The sequence below is a fragment of the Oncorhynchus nerka genome, linkage group LG16, assembly GCF_034236695.1.
Source record: "Oncorhynchus nerka isolate Pitt River linkage group LG16, Oner_Uvic_2.0, whole genome shotgun sequence".
Lineage (NCBI taxonomy): Eukaryota > Metazoa > Chordata > Actinopteri > Salmoniformes > Salmonidae > Oncorhynchus > Oncorhynchus nerka.
This window is the reverse complement of record NC_088411.1, coordinates 3124901-3150513: the sequence shown is the minus strand read 5'-3', so window position 1 is coordinate 3150513 and position 25613 is coordinate 3124901. Positions and strand designations below refer to the sequence as shown.

The 25613-nt window shown below is 44.0% G+C and overlaps 1 protein-coding gene across 4 annotated transcripts in view; it reads right to left on the bottom strand.

The window, feature by feature from the left end:
- Nucleotides 1–25613, bottom strand: part of LOC115143919 (retinoic acid receptor alpha-like) — a 354975-nt gene that overhangs the window by 269415 nt on the left and 59947 nt on the right. For all 4 annotated transcript variants that reach the window (XM_065002359.1, XM_065002360.1, XM_029684389.2 and 1 more), the window contains one exon: nucleotides 11565–11675. The gene's annotated coding sequence lies outside the window, so the exon portion shown is untranslated. The remainder of the gene's footprint in view (nucleotides 1–11564; nucleotides 11676–25613) is intronic.

Genomic DNA, 25613 nt, shown 5'->3' with positions numbered 1-25613 from the left:
ATGCATGAAAGTAATCAGACGTTGACTTTCTCCACGTTGTTACGTTAGTTTCTTTCTAAAATGTATTCATGTTTTTCCCTATCAATCTACACACAATACCCCATAATAACAAATACATTTTTAGAAATGTTTGCAAATTTATTAAAAATAAAAACAGAAATACTTTATTTGCATAAGTATTCAGACCTTTTGCTAAGAGACTCAAAATTGAGCTCAGGTGCATCCTGTTTCCATTGATCATCCTTGAGATGTTTCTACAACATCACTGGAGTCCACCTGTGGTAAATATATTTGATTGGGCATGAGCTGGAGGTCCCACAGTTGGCAGTGCATGTCAGAGCAAAAACCAAGCCATGAGGTTGAAGGAATTGTCCATAGCGCTCCGAGACAGGATTGTGTCGAGGCACAGATCTGGGGAAGGGGACCAAAACATGTCTGCAGCATTGAAGGCCTCCAAGAACACAGTGGCCCCCATCATTCTTAAATGGAAGAAGTTTGGAAACACAAAGAATCATTCTAGAGCTGGCCGTCCGGCAAAACGGAGCAATCGGAGGGGAAGGGGGAAAAAAACCTGATGGTCAATCTGACAGAGCTCCTCTGTGGTGATGGGAGAACCTCCTAGAAGGACAACCATCTCTGCAGCACCACCACCGATTCCAGACCCCGTCCTGGGTCCAGGCCTACCAAGGTGTCCACACCCTACACAACAGAGGTCATCGTCCACTGCTTATTTCAGAAATACGTGAGAGAAGGATTTTTTTATGGAATATCTACAGAGGCCCATTATCAGCAACCGTCACTCCTGTATTCCAATGGCATGTTGTGTTAGCTATTCCAAGTTAATACATTTTAAAAAAGGCTAATGGATCATTAGAAAACCCTTTTGCAATTATGTTAGCACTGCTAAAAACTGTTGTCGGATTAAAGAAGCAATAAAACTGTCCTTCTTTAGACTAGTTGAGTATCTGGAGCATCAGCATTTCTACAACACCGTGTACTACTACTCCCTTCACAGAACAGTGCAAATGGGCTCTAACCAGAATAGAAAGAGTGGGAGGCCCCGGTGCACAACTTAGCAAGAGGACAAGTACATTGTTTCTCAAACGAGAGACAGACTCCTCACAAGTCCTCAACTGGCAGCTTCATTGAATAGTACCCTCTTCAATTCAAACTACAGGAGACAGATTGCCATTGCAAAATGTTGATTTCGAGGCCAATTAATCATTTCTGGATATTGACGTGTGCCTGGGGTTATTGTCTCGCTGGAAGATCCACTTGTGGCCAAGTTTCAGCCTCCAGGCAGAGTCATCCAGGTTTTAGGTTCAAATATCCTGGTACTGTGCCAAGTTCATGATGCCATTGACCTTAAGGGCCTCAGGACCAGTGGAAGCAAAATAGCCACATAACATCAAAGATCCACCACCATATTTTACAGGAGGTGTGGGGTTATTTTCTGCTTATGCGTTTTTAGGGGTGTCAATAATTGAGCCCTACCTTTGAGATTTTTTTTTATTACTTGTTACACAAATCGCTTTCTCTGAACAATTGTATTAGTATGAAATACACCGAAGATTAAATTAAATTATAAGTCCTCTTCTATTCCACCCAATTAAATTCCATTCCCATTCATTAAAATTGCAATTCTGTATCCTGTTCACTTCTTAAATTCAAATTCAATAATTGAAATTAAATTAGGAATTCTTAATTAAATTCTGAATTAAGCCCAACCCAGATACGTCCATGTGCGCGAGCGCTGAGGGGATCCTCCCTCCAGTTGGCCACATCATTAGCCTGTGCAGCTAAGAGGTGAAAAGTAACTGATTGGAGTGGTTCTATGAGACTTTTCCTCAGTCCTCGGGGGCTTACTAGATGACTATTGATTGGTGAATTGATATATATTGGAGACAGTGAGTCAACAACATCATCGCTCTTCATATCGAAGAGGGGAGGCTTTTTTTCATTCTCCGCAGGGCTTGCAAGCAACATGATTGGTGATGGTTGTTAGACACATACAGGCGCATGTTCACAGCCACACAGTCAGTTTTAACCTCTTCAACCTATGGGGGCGCTATGTCATTATTGGATAAAAAGACGTGCCCGTTTTAAGCGCAATATTTTGTCACGAAAAGATGCTCGACTATGCATGGAATTGACAGCCTTGGAAAGACACAACTCTGACGTCTCCAAAACTGCAAAGATATTATCTGTGCGTGCCCCAGAACTAATGCAACAGGCGAAACCAAGATGAAGTTTCATACAGGAAATGCCCCAGATTCTGAAGGCGCTGTGTTCCAATGTCTCCTTATATGGCTGTGAATGCGCCAGGAATGAGCCTGCGGTTTCTGTCTATTCCCCGAGGTGTCTGCAGCATTGTGACGTGTTTGTAGGCATATCATTGGAAGATTGACCATAAGAGACTACATTTACCTGGTGTCCCGCCCGGTGTCCTGTGTGCGTAATCTGTAGGTCCATGCGCGTTCCATTTCTTCAGAAGAGAAAGTCAACTGCCACGATGGATTTTATCGTCGATAGATATGTGAAAAACACCTTGATTGATTCTAAACATCGGTTTGCCATGTTTCTGTCAATATTATGGAGTTAATTTGGAAAAAAGTTTGCGTTTTAATGACTTAATATATATATATTTTTTTTCCTTACCCAAACGTGATGAACAAAACGGAGCGATTAGTCGACACAAATAATATTTTTTGTAAAAACGGAACATTTGCTATCTAACAGAGTCTTCTCATTGAAAACATCTGAAGTTCTTCAAAGGTAAATTATTTTATTTGAATTCTTTTCTGGTTTTTGTGAAAATGTTGCATGCTGAAAGAGAGGCATAATCCTATGCTAGGCTATCAATACTGTTACACAAATGCTTGTTTAGCTATGGTTCAAAAGCATATTTTGAAAATCTGAGATGACAGTGTTGTGAACAAAAGGCTAAGCTTGAGAGCAAATAGATTAATTTCATTTCATTTGCGATTTTCATGAATAGTTAACGTTGTGTTATGCTAATGAGCTTGCGGATAGATTTACACAATCCTGGATACAGGTTTTTTTCCGTAGCTAAACGTGACGCAGAAAACGGAGCGATTTGTCCTAAACAAATCATCTTTCAGGAAAAACTGAACATTTGCTATCTGAGAGTCTCCTCATTGAAAACATCCGAAGTTCTTCAAAGGTAAATTATTTTATTTGAATGCTTTTCTGGTTTTTGTGAAAATGTTGCCTGCTGAATGCTAACGCTAAATGCTACGTTAGCTATCAATACTGTTACACAAATGCTTGTTTTGCAATGGTTGAGAAGCATATTTTGAAAATCTGAGATGACAGTGTTGTTAACAAAAGGCTAAGCTTGAGAGCAAATAGATTAATTTCATTTCATTTGTGATTTTCATGAATAGTTAACGTTGCGTTATGGTAATTAGCTTGAGGCTGTAGTCACGATACCGGATCCGGGATGGCTCGACGCAAGAAGTTAAAGCAGATTTCCTGCGATTCCACATATTCTGCCATGGAACTAAGAGAACATTTTGCAGTTTTAAAGCTAAGTCCCTGCAATTCTATGCATTTTGCCATGGCTAACGCTGTGCTTATTGTTTCTCAAACATAACATTTTGCGCAAACATAAAATATATACTGCTAAATTCATTATTTTGGTGAATATTAATTCTCAAATATTACATTATAAAAAAATATATCAGTCCATTATCTTTTCTACATACTTTCTGATTTTACTCATTTAAGTTCACACTGAAAGTGGAATTCCATCCCGAAAATGTATTAATTACTGTTAAAGACAGCCCGCTCAAGGATTTCAATGCAGAAATATCCCTGTATACAACATTAAAAGGCAAGCCTACATGATACAGTAAGACAATACCACAATGAGGAGCTTGCTGGATAGAAGTGTTACATCAGTGGAGGCTGCTGAGGGGAGGACGGCTCATAATAAATGACTTGAACGGAACAAATGGATACCATTCCACCTATTCCGCTCCAGCTATTGCCACGAGCCCGTCCTCCTTAATTAAGGTGCCACCAACCTCCTGTGTGTTACATACAGAATAATTATATGCACCCAAGCCAAAGGAATGTGGCCTTCTACTGTACTGAATGAAGCAGTTGTGTAAAATATTGACGCAAAATGCAACTCCATGCACTTTATATTGTTGTCCAATTCTTTGTTGTTTCGATCGAACTGTATGAGGTCTGACTTGTCTTGAAACCTCAGCGAATCAGAACAATAGAAGAAATCACCATCTACAGTTGCACACACACAAAGAGGTCCCACACACCAGGGAGCCTTGTTAACAGTTTCCACTTCCACTGCGCTCACAGTCACACTGAGCCTCTCTCACACAGAGAGCGAGAGAGACAGAGCGACAGAGAGCTGAGACAGAGCGAGAGAGAAAGAGAAAGAAGCAAAGGACTGAGGGAGGCAGACATCGAAAAAGAGGAATGGAGGGGTATTGGGAGAAAGATTTGGGAAGACTTTCTTCAAGCTTTCATGCACACATTGCTCAGAGTTATTCAGAAGCTAAGACAGCCCCATCAGAGAGGAAAGGGGAAAGAATACAAAAGAGAGATAGGCTGACAGGTAGAGGGAAAGATTTCAGTCCCTGAGAAGCCAATCAAAAGGGACAGCAGCCAAACGGGTACCCAGTACCCACCGTAGCAGACAGGCATACAGACAGACACATGCTACTACACCGTTACAAAGAAATTAAATCCCCAATATTAAGCTGCTACATGAACTGAAATTACTACTGATCTCCTAAACGAGGGGAAAAAAAGTCAAGCAGAAAAACAGATCCAGTTCTGAATGAAGATATGCAACGCCTACAACTAAAAAAGTTCAGGTCACAGATATCGCTCCATCTCAGGACCTCTAATAGCGGATATTGTTGACGGTCTTTTCTAGCATAAACCTTCAACCGAGCCAGGAGATTGTATTAGCCTCTTGTGTCTCCTCTCCTTTACCTTTTCTCCTTAAAACACAAGCTTGTTAGCTAGCTAGTTCTGGTCCTACATTGAGCCAACTCTCTGAAGTTCAAATACATTCAAAGTAAATTCGTAGGTATAATTCTGTGGGCCTAATTCAGATAATGAATGTCATCACAAGATGGCCAGCGCTTCAAGCCAAGCCTCCTCCACCCTTTCTCCCCATCCACAAAATTTCAGTCACATCTCACACCCTACACTTGTCTGTCCAATGCACGCTTCATAGCAAGCTGCTCCATCTGCACTGATTGGTGAAGTAATTAAATTTTCAAACTAAAAGTAAAAAAATAAAAGTTTCAGATGTTTCAAAAGGAACAGTATAAACAGCTGCTTTTGGGGGGGGTTCGAACCAGTTTTGCTGGTCGCAACATTTGAACGAAGCGAGAAAAAAAATGGTTTTGTTCAGAATGAAATAATTGGAAAATAATTTTGGTTCCAAACCATGGTTATCCTCTAGGCTAGGGGGTGGTATTTTCACGTCTGGATGAAAAGTGTGCCCAAAGTAAACTGCCTGCTACTCAGGCCCAGAAGCTAGGATAAGCATATTATTAGTAGATTTGGATAGAAAACACTGAAGTTTCTAAAACTGTTTGAATGATGTCTGAGGTGACAGTGTTTTCAATGGGTTTTCTATGTGGATCAAGATTTCTAAGAATCTTGCTTGCAGTTCCTATTGCTTCCACTGGATGTCAACGGTCTTTACAAATTGGTTGATGTTTTCCCCTTTGTGTAATGAAGTAGTCATTTCCTATCTGGGTGGATAGCCAAGTGTTCTGTTGTGGTTGGGGCGCACAACCTGAAAGCTCGCTCCACTTTGTTTTTATCCGCTATTGAACGCAGTTTATCCAGTCTTAACTTTTATCAATTATTTACATAAAAAAAATACCTAAAACTGGATTAGGAAAGCTGTTTGAAATGTTTAGACCAAGATTACAGGTAATATATTCGATAATGTGTAGTCATGTCGGGCGAGTTGGAACCAGTGTTTTTCTGGATCAAACGCGCAAAATAAATGGACATTTTGGAGATATAACCGACGGAATTTATCGAACAAAAGGACCATTTGTGATGTTTATGGGACATATTGGAGTGCTAACAGAAGAATATCTTCAAAGGTAAGGCATGAATTATATCGTTATTTCTGAGTTTTGTGTCGCGCCTGGTGGGATGTTGTCTGTTTGTTTGTTTAATGGGGCACTGTCCTCAGATAATAGCATGGTTTGCTTTCGCCATAAAGCCTTTTTGAAATCTGACACTGTGGCTGGATTAACAAAAAGCTTTAAATTTGGTGTATTGCACTTGTGATTGTATGAAAGTTAAATATTTCTAATAACTTAATTTGGCGCTCTGCTATGTTGTCAAATTGATCCCGTTAACGGGATTTGATCCCTAAGAAGTTTTAACATCGGCATTAAAAGATAAGTGATCAGGAAAATCCCCCAAATCACTTGACTCTATAGTTTATTGATTTTCCTCTATGGAGTGCAAAGTTAAATGAACTAGCCTATAAAACAGCACTGAAATTACACATGTTATTTCATCTGGTCTTCCTATGACGACGTAAGCCTACTAAACATGGACGAAAATGTATTTACCAATATAGACAGAGATGAAGAACACAACCTTAGTGGGTTGTTTTGTAGTGCTTGTGAGTAGATTACAACAGACATCAAATGAATAGGCAAGCATGGGCACATAAGTTTCCAGTCATTTCTCATGGCATATGGACGGGACAATGACAGAGTGAGCGAGAGCAAAGACAGAAAAGAGCGAGAGAAAGCAGGAAAAATGAGGCAGAGAGAACAGTAAAACAAAGAATCATTCCTAAAATAAAACAGTTTGGACGGCTCCCTGAGATGAAGAGGGAAAAAAAAAAGGTACAAAGCGTGATGGTGATCAAATACAGTACTGACCTCATTTCTATGTGGCGCAGGCAGGAAGGAAGCGGGGAAAAAAGATCCAAATGTAACATTTGAGAGGGATCTGAAAAATCGGGGAAGACAATGTATTCTGCCATAACGACAATAACAATTGTCAGTGTGGGAGGTAGGCAAAGACAACATGGGCTTAGATTTCATGTCCTGAATAAAAGTATGTGAGAGTGTCTCGCTCTCAGATCAGATCATGAGGCCTGCTACCTCACACAGAGTGTCCTTACACACAACCATTATACTGCAAAGCTTTTAAAAGGGCTCCTATTTGAGAATGAGTGACCAGAACATTGTTTGCAATCACTACTGCCGAGTTCCATTTCTTCCTCTTACTTTTGGGGGTTTGGGAGGGCTATTGTTAGCAACCTACGGACAAAACTATTCTCATACATGCATTGTGTTGGCGCAAAGATGTCAGAGGAAGACGATAACACACAACTTCCAGACGAGCGTTTTCGAGGGAGGTAAACAGGTTGACCCCCAATGTCATTTTGAACACTTGACACCAGCGAGCAATTCCCCTTTAGCGCCTTGGCTGAGGCTCCCCCCACCCGACACCGGGGGAACATTCACCAATATAATGTATAGTATGGCTGAGGGAGCAAAAAAAAAAACATCCTTAGTAAGTGAGGAATCCATCCTTCACTAGTGTCCATTAGATGCACATCCCTCTAGTAATATATAGTCCAATGCATCTTTCACTCCATATTTTATGATACATATCCTCACCAGTGGCAAAAAGGTAGGATAAAAGAAATTGAAGGAGGGGGAAAAAAAGGTTTTAGTTTCAATGCATGGTCAATAAAGTTCTTCAATTCTAAACAACAATGCTCCCCAGGACATTGCTCCATTCCACCCGAGCTTGTGGGACTGCTAAGAACATAGCGTCAAAGCCAGAACAGCTCTGCTCAGAGTGGGCCTTGGAGGAAGCTGAATTGGTGGTATGATCTTTGCCCAAAATGCATTTAAGTGCCATTTCAGAATACTGAGCAAGCAGTGTGTGTGTGTGTGTGTGTGTGTACAGTGTGTACAGTGTGTCGGGAGCCAGCCACAGACTTGCCAGAGTAATCAACAGCTCTCCAGCTGCCAAGATCAACTTCACAGGCAGTCGCCACTCATTTACGAGGCCGTGTCGCCCGCTGTCCGGGCGAGCAATTATTAGTGTTTGTTATTGTCATACTATTTACACTGTTGCCTGAAAATATTTTTTCTTCTCGGCAGCGCCAAACACTGTTCATTGATTGGGTGGTGCTTGGAAACTACTGTAGTGTGATATTAACTGTACTGTTGGTCATATTTGCTCAGGATATTGCAGAAGGATATGGCCGTTGTGCAATGTCTTGAGTTAGGAAATTGTCTTCATAGGGGGCCCCAGTCTTGAGGGCAGGGTGCAGGAGGAGAGTGGGCAGATCCCTGGAGCATTATGTGATGTGTGTGTGTGTGTGTGTGTGTGTGTGTGTGTGTGTGTACACTGCCTATTTGTTCCCTCTGTACTCCAGAGTTCTTTGTAGGAAAGACAACTACCCTTCTATACACTGAGCATACAAAACACACTCTTTCCATGACATAGACTGACCAGGTGAAAGCTATGATCCCTTATTGATGTCACTTGTTAAACCCACTTGAATCAGTGTAGATGAAGGGGAGGAGTGGGGGTTAAAGAAGGATTTTTAAGCCTGGAGATAAAATGGGACATGGATTGTGTGTGTGTACCATTCAGAGGATGCTGCTGGGTTTTCCACACGCGACAGTTCCCCGTGTGTATCAAGAATGGTCCACCACCCAAAGGACATCCAGTCAATTTGACACAACTGTGGGAAGCATTGGAGTCAACATGGGCCAGCATCCCTGTGGGACGCTTTGACACTTTTTTAGAGTCCACGTCACGATGTATTGAGGCAGTTCTGGGGGGGGGGGGTCTTATTACCTGATCAAAATAATAAGGATCTAAATGGAATCCTGCTTTTTTTCCCTACCAGGACTGTGAGCCACACTACCACCTCAACAGAAAATACTAATTCACTTATTAATCATAGATCTGTGCATAACTCAGTGGTGAAGAGGGGTGAGGGGGCCCAACAGTGCTGCTTAAAAACATTTGTATAAGTTGTATATAAGAAGTGCATGTGTGGGAGGAAGTGAGAAAAGACCGAAGTGCTAGGCCTGGGAGCCATGTGTTCAGTTGTATTGAGAGGCGGTGGAGACGACGCTATTTTCCCTGGGTCCCTCCCACTCCCTCAAGCAGGACGGTCGGGGCTAAAGCCAAGCTGAAAGTGATTCCAGAGAGGGAGGGGAGAGATGGTGGGAGTGAAAGAAGAGAGCTATCAGCCCATCAGTCTGTGGTTATGGATGAATCTGTCCTGACGGCCCTGCCCCCACACCCCTCCCCCCTCATACCATCTGCCCCAGACCCCCCACACAGAGACTGATATAGTACTGAAAAAGAGGGAAAGAGGGAGATATATAAAGAGAGGGAGAGAGATATACTCTAGTCAGGAACGGAGTAGGTGAGGGAGAGCGTGCGGGGGGGGGTGGAGGGAGATTGATCTCAAACTAAATGTGAAAAAAAGAGGGCCGAAAAAGGGAAGAAAGAGAGATCGACAGGCAGCGACTGGGAAAGGACGGCTTTTCCCGCCCTCCATTTGCACAAAACTTTCATTACCACCAATTTAGGCAGGGAGCCATATCTGTGCTGCCATTATGGTTGGCCCACATAAATCAGTCTAATCTTCCTCGCAGGCCCTTAAATTACACCTCCGAGTTGGTTATTAAAATTTGTCACCCGTCTCACAACACCCGGCGCGGCTGGATATTAGACAGGGGCCCCAGACAAATCTGTTTCAGGGGGGAGAGAGAAAGAGGGAGGCCTAGTCTGCCAGCCAGCCCATACCGCCATACCTAACAGGCAGGTAGGGGGAAGAGAAATCTGCCGGCTCAGACTGAGCAAATCAGAGTAGCGGGAGGGAGGCCCATCATCTGGTTTGATTTATATACTCCTGTAGATCTGGTTCAGACTTGCTCGCAACCCTCTCCCTCACGTACCTATATATAGAGCACTTCAACCCCCCCCCCATTCTATTACCATCAACCCCTCCCCCTCTCTCAATCAAACCCACGCCCAGATAAGACTCATGATGAATGGCCTAATTGAAGGGAGCGCTGGGTAATGTTGCGTCGCTCAGGTTTGGAGGCGAGAGCCGGGGGTGATTAGCCTGTAGGATTTATTGTTATTGCTGCATTATTAAATAATACAGACACGTCTGGGTGGGTTACCACTGGCAGACACAGAGCCCTGTAGGTGGAGGGACTGACAAGCTCATACATCAGACGTTTTTTCCTATGGATTTCATCGAAATCTTGTAGTCCTACACGGGCAACGGTAGGAACACAGTGATCTATAATTCATGCCCATGAGATTTCGGCTTTACCCTCTCCTACCCCCCCTTCCAGCTCAGAGAAATATAGAACCTTGTTTTTCCTCGCGTGGAGTTGGAATCGACAAAATCAAAATGGGCCGAGGAAAATCCGTGTGGAACGGTATTCGGAAGGAAATGGGATAACACAAAACACAAAAGCTTTCAGGCCTCATCAACAGGAGGGGGGCAAGATCTAGGGGTCGGAGCCAAGACTGATTTGCTCACGAGAAGAAAATAAAGACTCTTTCTCTGTAACCGCAATTACTATGTGACCACGACTGAATTCTGTGGTAGATGCTTCTGATCATCTTCATTTTAGGCTGTAAACGCTTGTTCTAGTGGTCTAAGCTGATCCTAAACGGGCCCCTACTTGTGGCACATGGGGAAGTGATTCAAATTAAGGGGAAGCCGAAATGGGATGTACTGGTATTTTGTAATGCAGATCTTATAGCATAGATGGTGATACACACAGGTCCTGTTAAAGAGTTTACACTTTGACGAAACACCCAAAGGATGTCGAAAATGAAATCTACCTGCGTAGGGTTGTCACAATACAGTACTGCGATACTACACTACCTGACTTTCCTTGGCAAAAAGGAAAAACAAAAAGCAAACTAAACTCTTTGGTCCTTTAAAAAAAACATACTGTCTGAAAAATGTGCTATAGCTTGGAAAATAAAGGTGATTCTGGGTGACAACACAAGGCTGTTTGTTTCCAACATAAGGACTGTTTTCCCTCAGGAAATTTAGTCCGCTTCATGTTTGGTTTCCTTGCCACGATACCTTTGAGTATACTAGTATCGCGACAACCCCACCACATACCATTTTTCAGCACAAGCTGCATCACACGCAATCAGCCGGGGAGAAAAAAAACAAGCCTCGCCACAGAGTTTACATTTCAAACAAAGACATCTACAGGGAAATGTACCTGTGCCATTTTCCACCTCAAACACTCCACAGCGATAGCACAACTTCCTCTCCAAATTAACACAGCTGTGCATTTACACACACTCCAATGAGCATGTGAAAGCCCACTACCACATAAATTATAGGGAAGGAGTAAGTATGTCCACACATACACATAGCCATCAAAAACTCAGCACAAGTGAACTTTACATCGGGAGTAGCTCGGTCTACCATTCGGACACAGTGCAGTGGAGAAGGAGTAATACAGTAGGCTGTAGTAGTGAGCAAGAGTGCGTGTGCCTACCGGTGCTCTCCTCCTCTAATGGCAGTGCTCAGCCTGATGGAGTGGTCTGCTCACCGGCCAACTACGCTTCCAGGTGGATGCTGGATGGCAGGCGGCATCGATATCCCTCCTCTATCAGAGAGAAAAAAAGGAAGAGCGAGAGAGACAGGAGAGAAGGAAAAATCAAGAGAGCGAGCAAAAAAATAAAAATGAGGGATAGAGGAAGAGAAATAAAGTAGGAAAGACAAAGAAAGCAAGAGACCGAGAGAGGGACAAAGAGTGGGACAAAGTGGGAGAAAAGGAAAATAACATTAGCTCAAATTAAGTTTATTAGCTGTATCAGTCTGGGAGCCTTTTTAGCCCCCCACACAAATGACAGCCAATTGGGACTGGCTCAGCTGGGAGGGTCAGTCATGACGGGAACACATTACAGCTTCCTCACCCACTATACTACATCTAACTGGGTTTCCTAATGGTTACTCACACTGACAAATGTGGCTACTGTAACAATGTTAGGAGGCAGTGCTTTAAATTCATAGATCGGAGTGGAACGCAGGTTGAGAGACCGACAATGCATTACCAGTCAATGAAAGGGTTTTGTTGTGCAACTACATATGGGTTGTATTCATTAGGGAAACAAGTGTTTATTTCAGGTTGTTCAGGTTGTCACTCCCTGTTTTAGTCCATTTTCTTCTGTTTGGTACTGATGGATATGACCATGGAGTCATGGCTTCAGCCATGTTGTAAACACATTCTTTAATACAGGGAGAGGAGATTCAGTCCCCCATGTATTGTACCTCAGGGGACAAGCCTGTCCTCCAAACAAGTGAGAGATATGGGATGGAGTGAGAGAGGGGAAATGGTGATGGGTGGGAAAACAGGATAAGTTCAATGTTTCATTCCTCCCCTGCAGTCCTTCCCTCCAGTCTGAAGGCAAGCTGAGCTACTAATGTTCAATGTGCCTGGCGAGAAGGGTGTGAGTGTGTCTGGCACAAGAATGTATACGAGTGTGTGTGTGTGTGTGAGTAAATGTATCTTACTACAGTCTGTATGTATGCATGTTTGCTTGTGTATGGACAGGCAAACATATGGGTATACGAGTGCGTGTACAGAGTGATTGACCGGTGTGTCTGTGCGAGTGTGCGAGATCGACTGATGTGTGTGTGTGTGTGTGTGTGTGTGTGTGTGATAAAGGGTAGGCCATCATGGCTATCATATCCAGCCATCATATCCCCCCAGACAGACAGGTCCCACTGACCGAGCTGGATAATGAGACCCATTATGATTAACATGCCAAGAAGAGCCTGACGCAGAACAAAGACGCACACAGAGCAGGAGGGGTGTGCGTGTGTACACTGTGCACATATGGGTGAGGTAATTGAGAAAAATGGAGTGCGTTTGCCAATGTGTGCCTGTGAGAGCTTCCACTGTTTCAGATGTCAGTCTTTTTCCCCCTCCCTCCTGAGCTGGTTGCTCCTGCCTCTAGGGGTGCATGGAGAGAGGGATAGAGAAAGAAAGAAAGTAGAAGATTAAGGGGGAGGGGGCTAGGCAGTGAGAGAGGAAGGGGAGGGGGCTAGGCAGTGAGAGAGGAAGGGGAGGGGGCTAGGCAGTGAGAGAGGAAGGGGAGGGGGCTAGGCAGTGAGAGAGGAAGGGGAGGGGGCTAGGCAGTGAGAGAGATGGGGAGGGGGCTAGGCAGTGGGCAGAGGGACAGTAAAGCAAACACACTGGACAAATGCCCACCAGAAAAAGACCCGGGTGGTGGACTGTGAAGGCCCCTCATGCGAGCCTGCCTCTGGTCAGATACAGATACACCCCCTCCCCAGACACACACGTATTTCTATCACCAAATGAGATTAGCGCTATTGCTATTCCAGCCAGCATGCAGTCATCCATCCATGATACTCCCTAGGGAGGGAACGGACACACAAAAGGGCCATGTCCCCAACTCCCCGTCCACAGTCTTCATATAGTGACCTTGATCCTTAAGGCCACTATTGACCACACAGAGAATACGACAAACAGAGAAATACACACACTCAATTAACCCAACTAGTCCAAATAACAAGCAACACTACGCTGAACTGAAGTGTCAAAACAGGCCAAAGAGCCCAATGAAGATCAGATAGGTGAATTTTTTGTTGTTGTTGATTTTGCAGATGGTTAATTCCAATTGATACTGCCCACACCACCAGGGGATCAATGACAACATTGATCCTTGGGTCTCTTACAGTAAATATTTATCCTCAGCCAAACCTCCAAATTGGGTTCAACAATACAATACCTCGAACGCTTTTTTTTGCTCCTCTGCGCTGCCAACGGCAATCACCGCGCGGCCCAGGTGGTCCTCGTTGACTCGACAAACTCCTCGGCGGGGCGCCGTGCCAGAGGACATTGGCTCGTCCGCAGTACATTTATCGTACTAGCAAGCCCTGCCGAGCTAGCTGAGGCCTTTCAATTCAACACCCGTTTTGGTCTCTTTGCTCTGGCTCGAGGAGCCTTTCAGCAGCCAGTTATCCAGCTGCCTCAGAGCAGCTGGGAGCCTTAGGAGCAGCGCTGGGAGAGGATCCCATCCAAAGGCACAATTAACGACAACCTTTTCTATTAGCCTAGCCTACTAGAGCCTAATTTGGGCTGGGTTATGGTCCTTTCCCTATATAATATCATCTGGGGATAATAAGGTGCTCAGCTTCCCTCCACTGTAGATGACTTCCTCTTTAATGTAGAGGATATTGGATAATAGGGGGTCTTCATGCTGCAAGAGCTGTGGAGATGGTCCTTCATGGGACCATCATCAAAAAGTGTCATGGCAGGAGTGCTGATCTAGGATAAGATTGCCCATCTATATAATCTTATTCATTAAGGCGGCAGGGTAGCCTAGTGGTTAGAGCGTTGGACTAGTAACCGAAAGGTTGCAAGTTCGAATCACAGAGCTGACAAGGTACAAATCTGTCGTTCTGCCCCTGAACAGGCAGTTAACCCACTGTTCCTAGGCCGTCATTGAAAATAAGCATTTGTTCTTAACTGACTTGCCTAGTAAAATAAAAGATTAAATTATGATTTAAAAAAAGAAGAAAAAAACTGATTCTAGATCAGCTTATACGGTCCCAGGTGTTTAGTGTCATTGTTCAATGGGGATGAGTGCCCCCTACTGCCCATCTCTTCAACAGCAACTCATCTATTGAGGGAGGTTTATCTTTTGTTTTTAATCGATCTTTCGCTGCCATTCTGTGTACAACCGTGTTGCCGATCTTGCCAAGCAATCTTGTCACAAGAGGACCACAATGTAAGTCTTTTTCAAGTTGTGACTTGTTTTTAAAAATGGTCAAATTAATAAACTAAAAAGGGAAGCCCCCAATTGAAGAAGTACCTGTCGGGCAGTATATGAAGATGAATTATTTTCCATATAATTTGCACCCCAATTTATGCAAACCTGCCTGTGCACCCATCTCCCTCCTTAGCTAGGCTAACTAATCAGCAGAGGAATTCATCATAATCTTGGCTGTGTGTGTGAGGTAATTTGGGCTGTGTTATTGCCTCTCCTCTCACTGTGTGTCAGTGTTAATAGTGCAGACCCAGTGGGGCGCTGTGGAGCGGGAGAGAGAGAGCCCCAGGCTAGCCCATTAAAGGAAGGCCTTCTCATTTAGACAGGCACAGCACTGCTGAATGTGGGACAGGGACAAGGAGGAGCGCTCACCTTCCTCCTCGCTGCTTTGTATTGTTCACGGTGAGCTCTGCAAACACGGAAACAAAAAGGATCTATCCGACCACAACCTCGAGACGTTTTCCTCCACTCAAGGCTTTTCTCTCATACATATCCCTGAATCTCTAAAATCCCCCACATTTCACTGCTTCTCCCCTTCTCTTTCCATCGCCCGAACACTCCTTTCTACTCTGCCGTTTTGTCTACTCTCCTCCCTTGTTCTTCTACTCTACTCTCCTCCCTCTACTCTTTGTTCCCCCCTCCCCTCCCCTCCCTCTTGTTCTCCTCTCCTCTTAATTTCTCCTCCATCATGGGGGCCCACCACTTACTGCAGTCTCTGACTTCATGCTTGCTCCCGCTGACAATTTATGCATCGTCCGCCAGAGCAAGGCACCTTATGCCCCCACTGTACAGTACGTTATGGATCGGCCTATCAATAGCCACGCGTCCTGTAAAAGCTTTCCATTACACAGAAACGTTGCGCGATCGATATCCGCTAACTGGGCCGGCCCTAAAGACATGTATTTTTGGACGGATAGCAGAGTAGGGTGTCTTTTTTGGCAAAGGACTTTGAAATATGAAATAATTATGGTTTGAAGTATAAGTGCTGTATGTGGGCTGTGTTTCCAGCCAATGCAAACACAAAAGAGTAAAATACAATTATGGTATATAGTGCCAAGATGGAAATGTGTGTACAGGGTTTGTACAGATCCTGTCATGATTTAACACAGTGACTCGACTAAATCACTAAATTGGAGCCTAAACCTAGAGTCCGAGTCCCCTGTGCTTGAGTCACCAATGTTCGAGTCACGAGTCCCTATGGCCTAAATCAGAGCAGCCTAGTTGTAGAACGGGCCACGATATGGTTAATGAATGGAAAACGGGTGCCTCAAAAGTAAACATAGGTAATATGAGTCATAACGTCTGAACAGTTTGGACTAGAAACAAGACGTTTCCTCTGTAGAAAAGAGGGAGGCTTGTCTGAACCTGGCTATGGGATACAGTAGGGAAAGTGGGAGGGTTGAGCGAGATGGCAAATTCAAAGACAGCCTACTTTGCTATACTCAAGGGGGAGAGAGAAATATAGCTAGACAGTTTGACTATAAAACTAACTGCCATTGTTTTAAAATGTGTTTCTTAACCAGGATAAGAGTAGCTAACAAGAAGGACGGTGACTGGTTAGCATCTAGTGATGCTCATATTCTGCTTATCATTGCCTATCCAGTCCAAGTGAAAGCGAGGAGGAGAGTCCAATCCGAGTCGCCAATGGTAGAGTCTTAGTCAAATTACAAGTCATGAAATCCAGGACTTGAGTCAGACTCGAGTCCTGGTCCTGAGCCTATTACTGTATGCTACAGGACCCATGCTTTGTTCTGATGAAACAACTGGACAACAGAAACTCCTTTGTACTCACTGGTAAAACTGGAATCACACAGCAACCCTCCCCCCCAAAAAAGTGAGAAAGTGATAAGTGATAGATAAAGTAGAGGGAGAGACTATGTTTACCTCCACTGTACTCACATCCTACCATAACCTTGTCTGTACATTAAGCCTTCAATCTATTCTTCCGCGCCCAGAAATCGGCTCCATTTACCCTGTTCCGAACCCACTAGACGACCAGTTCGCATAGCTTTCAGCCGTACCCCTTATCCTCCTCCTCCTCCGTTCCTCTGGTGATGTAGAGGTTAACCCAGGCCTTGCAGCCCACGTGCACACCGCCCATTCCCCAGGTGCTCTCTTTTGTTGAGTTCTGTAACCGTAAAAGCCTTGGTTTCATGCATGTTAACATTAGAAGCCTCCTCCCTAACTTTGTTTTATTCATTGCTTTAGCACACCGCGCCAACCATGATGTCCTAGCCATGTCTGGATCCTGGCATAGGAAGGCCACCATAAATCCTGAAAACCATATGTGAATTGATTGCTCCCCATCTATCTTCAGAGTTTATACTGTTAAGTGACCTAAACCGGGTCATGCTTAACACCCCAGCTGTCCTACAATCTAAGCTAGATGCCGTCAATCTCACGCAAATCATCACGGAACCTACCAGGTACAACCCCAAATCTGGTATCCGAGCTAGTCATGGGTGCACGTCAGCCACACTTAAGGTCCTAAACGACATCATAACCGCCATGTGACTGCCTCGCCTGGTTCACCAACTACTTCTCAGATAGATTTCAGTGTCAAATCGGTGGGCCTGTTGTCTGGACCTCTGGCAGTCTCTATGGGGGTGCCACAGGGTTCATTTCTCAGGCTGACCCTTTTCTCTGTATATATTAATGATTTTGCTCTTGCTGCACCTCTACGCAGACGACACCATTCTGTATTCATCTGGCCCTTCTTTGGACACTTAACTAACATCCAAACGAGCTTCAATGCCATACCACACTCCTTCCATGGCCTCGAACTGCTTTTAAAATGCTAGTTAAACTAAATGCATGCTCTTCAACCGATTGTTGCCTGCACCAGCCCGCCTAGAATCACTACTCTGGACGGTTCTGACTTAGAATATGTGGACAACTACCTAGGTGTCTGGTTAGACTAAACTCTCCTTCCAGACTCACATTAGCATCTCCAAACCAAAATTGGCTTCCTATTTTGCAACAAAGCCTCCTTCACTCATGCTGACAAACATACCCTCGTAAAACTGACTATCCTACCGATCCTGGACTTTGGTGATGTCATTTACAAAATAGCCTCTAACACTACTCAAGAAACGAGATGTAATCTATCACAGCGCCATCTGTTTTGTCACTAAAGCCCCATATACTACCCACCACTGCAACCTGTATGCTCTCGTTGGCTGGCCCGCACTACATATCCGTCGCCAAACCCACTGGCTCCAGGTCATCTATAAGTCATTGCTAGGTAAAGCCCTGCCTTGTCTCAACTCACTGGTCACCATAGCAACACCCACCGATAGCACACGCTCCAGCAGGTATATTTCACTGGTCATCCCCAAAGCCAACACTTCCTTTGGCCACATTTCCTTCCAGTTCTCTGCTGCCAATGACTGGAACGAAATGCAAAAATCTCTGAAGCTGGAGACTTATATCTCCCTCTCACTAAGCGTCAGCGGTCAGAGCAGCTTACCGATCACTGTACTTGTACACAGCCAATCTGTAAATAGCACATCCCCATATTGTTACTTATCCTCTTGCTCTTCTGCACCCCAGTATCTCTACTTGCACAGCTATCGCTCGTGTTAATGCTATATTGTAATTATTTCATCTCTATGGCCCATTTATTTCCTTACCTCCCTACATTTACACACACTGTACATATATTTTTCTATTGTGTTATTGACTATACATTTGTCTATATGTAACTCGTTTTTTTTCTCACACTGCTTTGCTTTATCTTGGCCAGGTCGCAGTTGTAAATGAGAACTTGTTCTCAACTGACCTTCCTGGTTAAATAAAAGGTGAAATAAAGAGGAGCCCAGAGGTTAATTTCTCTCACTGTCGGCTTCCCCCACCCCTTCTCTTCCCGTGGAGATCTGGATGCGTCGCAGGACATTTTCCAGGTGACACCTCACCCTGAGCTATGCGACAGGCGCCGACGGCTCTCATCCAAACAGATGATGCCGGGGTTGAGTTTGTCAGGGCCTGCTTCCCAGCTCCGAAGCGGCAGCGCCACAGCCACATGAATAGGCTCCGCCCATTGAAAAACATTAGACCAAACTAGCCTTCCCTGAACTACTCAACAAAGTACATCAAGTGTTTTCCATGAGCTCAGCTTGAGAAGTGGTCTGACAAAGAACCCCCCAAAAATAAATAAAATGTATTTCTAAAATGTCTTTAAGAAAAGAGCAATTAACCTCTGGTCCCTTGACACAATCATCTCTACATGGGTATAACAGGAGAAGAGGGAGAAACTATTAATCATTTCAAAAGGACTTGGAGCAGATAAAAATGTACATAAAAACAGACTGACAAATGAAGATCACATTGCATTATAGCAGAGTTTCCATTAGCCTGATGATTTTCTTGTTTGTTGAAAAGCTGGTAAATAAAATTGGCGCCAGTCAATTGTCCGGGAGAAGAAAGAAATCCCATTGCAAAATACTGGTTTTTAGCCTATTAGATCTCCTCTCTTTAAAAACTTATATTGAAAATGTTAATCTGTCACATGAGTGTTTTCCCACTAATTGCATTATGGAACAAACATTTACGCCTAGCCTACTGCCTTTTGTGCATTGCTGCACTTACAATGTGAAGAAATAATAGTTGATTAACATTAAGCTAAACGTTCCCAAAGTCTGTTTGGAATAGGCCATTTCTCGACAAGCTGACCAATAGAATAAGTAGCCTAACCTTTACTACTAGATGGACAAAGGCTAGTGATTTTACTGTTCGTTACTCGTCTTGTTGGCTGAGGAAAAGTAAATGTGGACAGTTAAATCATGTTTAAAGTGCACATCGGGATTCACCAAGGACAGCAAACCATTGTTGCATCCTCGACTTGCATGCTCTGCTAATTATGAATGATCATATTCAAAAATGTGATTTCTGTCATTCTGAGCACCATGGGTGGACGCCCTAATCAGGATACGCACCCAAAGCAAATGGGTCCGGTAAATTTCTCAAATGTTCGGTAAATGTCCGGTGCCACATTTTCCTGACGGAAACCATGCAGTATAGGCATACAGCAGAGTTTAATTCAATTCTTAATACATTCTTAGTTGAACTACACATGGAAGTCATTAAGAGTACAGCTAAAAAATTCCTGAATTGACTGAAATGTATTAAAAATGTACCCCTACCCAGCTATACAACTACACAATGTCAATGACTTATCTAAACCACTAATTTCGAAAGAATTAAATGAAAAATGAACCGCTCCATTTTAAACTAAGTACTCTAGCAAGCACTTCCATCTCTGACTGCTGTGTGATGTCTACTCATCTATTATCACTCTTCATTCATATTACCCACACTCTCTCTATCGGCATCCCCCGGTGATGAATGTGTTCCTTTTTCCCCTTCCAGAAGCTTGTGTGGAAGTCGAAGATAAATAAAAGAGGGGAACGTAAAAACAAAGGGCAGGAAAAGAAACAGTGCTGGAGTGATGCTTCTTGTTGGAAAGGCCCTTGAGAGGCGCATTCAATCTTTCAATCAATACGTGGCATTGCCGGGTGTACACCATCATTAGAGGACGCTTCCCTGTTCATTTATCAATGAGACGTGCACCTGACCACTTCCTGTAAACAACCACTCAGTATAGTATTCAGACCCCTCGACTTTTTCCACATTGTTACGTTCCAGCAATCTACACACAATACCCTATAATGACAACGCAAAAACAGGTTGTTAAAAAAAGAAAACATGCTCCCAAGTGGAGCATCAGTCGAAGGCACTGCATTGCAGTGCTAGGTGTTATTACAGACCAGGGTTCAATCCCGGGCTATGCCACAACCAGCCATGGGCGGGAGTTCCAAAGGACAGTGCACAATAGGCCCAGCGTCGTTCAGGTTAGGGGAGGGTTTGGCCAGGGGGTCTTGACTTAGCTCATCGCGCCCTAGCGACCCCTTGTGGCAGAGAGGGTTCCTGCATGCTGACCCCAGAAGCCAGTTGAAAAGTGTTGTTTCCTCCGGCACACTGGTGCGGCAGGCTTCCGGGTTAAGCTGGCGGGTGTTAAGGAGTGCGTTTAGGCGGGTCATGTTTTGGAGGACGTGTGACTCCACCGTCTCCTCTCCCGAGCCCGTTGGGGAGTTGCAGCAATGAGACATGATCGAAATTAGGGAGAAAAAGGGTGGTAAAAATAACAAAACAGAAAATAATTTAAAAAACAGAAATACCTGATCTACATAAGCATTCAGACCCTTTACTTTGAGACTTGAAATTGAGTTCAGGTGCATCCTGTTTCCATTGATCATCATTGAGATGTTTCTACAACTGATTGGAGTCCACCTGTGGTAAATTCAATTGATTGGACATGATTTGGAAAGGAACACACACACACACGTTGACAGTGCACGTCGGAGCAAAAAAACCAAGCCATGAGGTTGAAGGAACTGTCAGTAGACCTCCGAGACAGGATTGTTATGAGACACAGATCTAAATGGTACCAAAACATTTCTGCAGCATTGAAGGTCCCCAAGAACACAGTGGCCTCCATCGTTCTTAAATGGAAGAGGTTTGGAACCACCAAGACTCTTCCTAGAGCTGGCTGCCCGGCCAAACTGAGCAATAGGGGGAGAAGGGCCTTGTTCAGGGAGGTGACCAAGAAGCCGATGTTCACTCTGACAGAGCTCCCGCGTTCCTCTGTGGAGATGGGAGAAAATTCCAGAAGGACAACCATCTCTGTAGCACTCCAACAATCAGGCCATTATGGTAGACTGGCCAGACTGAAGCCACTACTCAGTAAAAGGCACATGACAGCACGCTTTGAGTTTGCCATAAGGCACTTAAAGGACTCTCAGAGACAGACCATGAGAAACAAGATTCTCTGGTCTGATGAAACCAAGATTGAACTCTTTGGCCTGAATGCCAAGGGTCACATCTGGAGGAAACCTGGCACCACCCCTACGGTGGCAGCAGCATCATGCTGTGGGGATGTTTTTCAGCGGCAGGGACTGGGAGACTAGTGAGGATCAAGGAAAAGATGAACGGAGCAAAGTACAGAGCTCCTTGATGAAAACCTGCTCCAGAGCACTCAGGACCTCAGACCCGGGTGAAGGTTCATTTTCCAACAGGACAATGACCCTAAGCACACAGCCAAGACAATGCAGGAGTGGCTTTGGGACAATGTCCTTGAGTGGCCCAGCCAGAGCCCAGGCATGGAACCCGATCAAACGTCTCTGGAGAGAACTGAAAATAGCTGTGCAGCAACGCTCCCCATCCAACCTGACAGAGCTTGCGAGGATCTGCAGAGAGGAATGGGAGAAACTCCCCAAATACAGGTGTGCCAAACTTAGCATCATACCCAAGAAGACTCGAGGCTGTAATCACTGCCAAAAGTGCTTCAACAAAGTAGAGTAGAGGGTCTGAATACTTATGTTACTTGAATACTTAGTTTATTTTTAATAAATTAGCAAAAATTTCTAAAAACCTGTTTTGTGTATACTGATAAGGGGAAAAAACAATTTAATCCATTTTAGAGTAAGGCTGTAACAAAATGTGGAAGGAAGTAAAGGAGTCTGAACACTTTCCCAATTCACTGTAGCTTAATGGTTTAACCAACTATTTTGTACTCGAATAAAGGCTATTGAATGTAGAAGGAGGGATGATACCTGGTATGTTTATTAATAAAAATCCATGAGGCTGTTTTACACCCTGTGTGTTTGTGGTGAGACTAGGCTTGCAACTACTACCAATGAGTAGGCTGCTACTACATGTGAGTGCAGCTGCATCTGTCTGTTGCCCACATTCATCTTTAGATGACCACATGAATCAAGTTAAGGTCAGAGAGTCAAAGGTTAACTGACCACATTGATCATTTGGACAATCATTCACTATAGTAATGACTTTGGGGATGCGTCAAAAGACACTGACATTTAAAAAAAAACGCCTGTAGAGTGTAGAATCAGGGTTTGGGAGTAGATAACTGTCGAGCGTCAAGATCTCTTTGTTTCTGATGGATGATAAGGAGGGATGGTGGAATGAGCTCCCCTGCTCCGCTGATGCGGTTTGAAGTGGAGCGGTTGAGTTCATCTTCGGATTAGGGGGAGGTTGTGTGCGCGCATGCGTATACGCTCGTGCATGTGGGTCGTTATTAGAGGTCGACCGATTAATCGGAATGGCCGATTTCAAGTTTTCATAACAAATCGGAAATCGGTATTTTTGGGCGCAGATTTTGCGAGATTTTTTTTTTTATATACACACACCTTTATTTATTTAACTAGGCAAGTCAGTTAAGAACACATTCTTAGTTTCAATGACGGCCTAGGAACGGTGGGTTAACTGCCTTGTTCAGGAGCAGAACGACAGATTTTCACCTTGTCAGCTCGGGGGATCCAATCTTGCAACATTACAGTTAACTAGTCCAACATTAACCACCTGCCTCATTGCACTCCATGAGGAGCCGGCCTGTTAAGCAAATGCATTAGAAGCCAAGGTAAGTTGCTAGCTAGCATTAAACGTATCTTATAAAAAACAATCAATCATAATCACTAGTTATAACTACACACGGTTGATGATATTACTCGTTTATCTAGCGTGTCCTGCATTGCATATAATCGATGCAACGCTGGGGGATGATTTAACAAAAGCACATTTGCGAAAAAAGCACAATCGTTGGACGACTGTACCTAACCATAAACATCAATGCCTTTCTTAAAATCAATACACAGAAGTATATATTTTTAAACCTGCATATTTAGCTAAAAGAAATCCAGGTTAGCAGGCAATATTAACTAGGTGAAATTGTGTCATTTCTCTTGCGTTCATTGCACGCAGAGTCAGGGTATATGCAACAGTTTGAGCAGCCTGGCTCATTGCGAACTAATTTGCCAGATTTTTACATAATTATGACATAACATTGAAGGTTGTGCAATGTAACAGCAATATTTAGACTGATGGATGCCACGCGTTAGATAAAATACGGAACAGTTCCGTATTTCGCTGAAATAATAAACTTTATTTTTCTTCGAAATGATAGTTTCCGGATTCGACCATATGACCAAAGGCTCGTATTTCTGTGTGTTATTATGTTATAATTAAGTCTATGATTTGATAGAGCAGGCAACAGCAGGCTCGTAAGCATTTGCCAGCAGCTCTTCGCAAGCACAGCGCTGTTTAAGACTTCAAGCCTATCAGCCAAATGGCTGGTGTAACCGATGTGAAATGGTTAGCTAGTTAGCTGGATGTGCACTAATAGCATTTCAAACGTCACTCGCTCTGAGACTTGGAGTAGTTATTCCCCTTGCTCTGCAAGGGCCACGGCTTTTGTGGATCGATGGGTAACGCTGCTTCGTGTGTGGCTGTTGTCTATGTGTTCCTGGTTCGAGCCCAGGTAGGGGCGAGGAGAGGGACGGAAGCTATACTGTTACACTGGGGGATCACTGGGTGGCTTTTGGCCATTTATTAGGATTCCTCAAGTCGAACTCATTGTCAGAAAATAAAGAAAAAGTTGGTCCAAATCAAATAGGTATTATATTAATGAATAGTATATGAATCCTATAAGTAAAAATACAAAAATTACCAATTTGTGTGTAATCAATTAGCTTCATTTCTCAGAGATGAAATTATATTTCAACAAAATTAGTTTCTAACAGATGATGATTTCAGAACAATTTGTGGAGTCGAAATCCTCTTTTTTTGCTTTTTGAGGTAGAAAGACTGTCAGCCTGAAGCAGGTGGGGATTTTGGATGTGGACAAATTACCTAGGAGAAGACAAATAGCTTTAGCAGGAGGGCAAGTGACATTCATGTTTCATGTGGTTATGGACGATGACCCCTGGGGGTCAGGGTGCAAATGAGGCAGAGGCCCATTCCAGCACATGTGCTAACCCTGAAACCTGAGCCAATCCAAATAGGCCTCTGACTGTCACACACAAACACAGTGAGGAAGACAGAACATCCGCCACAGTGCATTCTTCACCTCGGACCGCAAAGGTTGAGTGCCCAAAATACCCAGGAAGAGAGTGGTTGAGTGGTGTGGGTGTTGTTAAGAGGCTTCCTGCACTGTGTTCACACCAGGCTCCTGAGGAAAGAGGCTAGTTTATACTGTTTGTAACAGCTTTGTGGTAATAATATACCAAGCCCCTGCTACTGCAAGTAGCATGCTCAGTCAAGTGAAACTTTGCCTGGAAGAACAGACTCTTTGGCAGCTAATGACACAGAGAGAGAGAGACAGAGACAGCGCAACTGAGCAGATTCAAGTTTTCGGGAACAGGGGAGGAGGGAGGATTGCAGGGATGACCTGGATTGCTGCCAAGGAACAGAGGAGGCAGGAGAGGAGAGGGTACACCCCTAGCCATGGCAGCAGGTGTTTATGCAATGTACACAAAACAGAGGACTGCAATTAAAAGGCACAAGGTGCATACATAAAATCTGATACTAACGCAAATCGGACAAGGGTGAGAAGTGGAGGGAGGGAGGGGGGGGGGGGGGGGGGGGTCACAGAACAGACACCCCCTGTGGAAAAGAGGGAAAGAGCTCAGTGCCGAGGACACATCAGTAGAGATTTGGACAGGGGGATGAAATAGAAGGGATAAAAATAGCGGTCGTACCTTCACCCTTGCCTGTATAGAGTCATCGATTCAGCCAAAAAGAGGCACATGGGAGAGTAAAGCGGTGACGATGAGTAAATACGCTGTCCGACGCGGTAAAAACATCTACAAGCCGAACGGAGGGAAACAAGTATAGCCTATAAAAGTTAAAGGATGCCGACTGGTGACAACTACTATTATACTACTGCACACATTTCA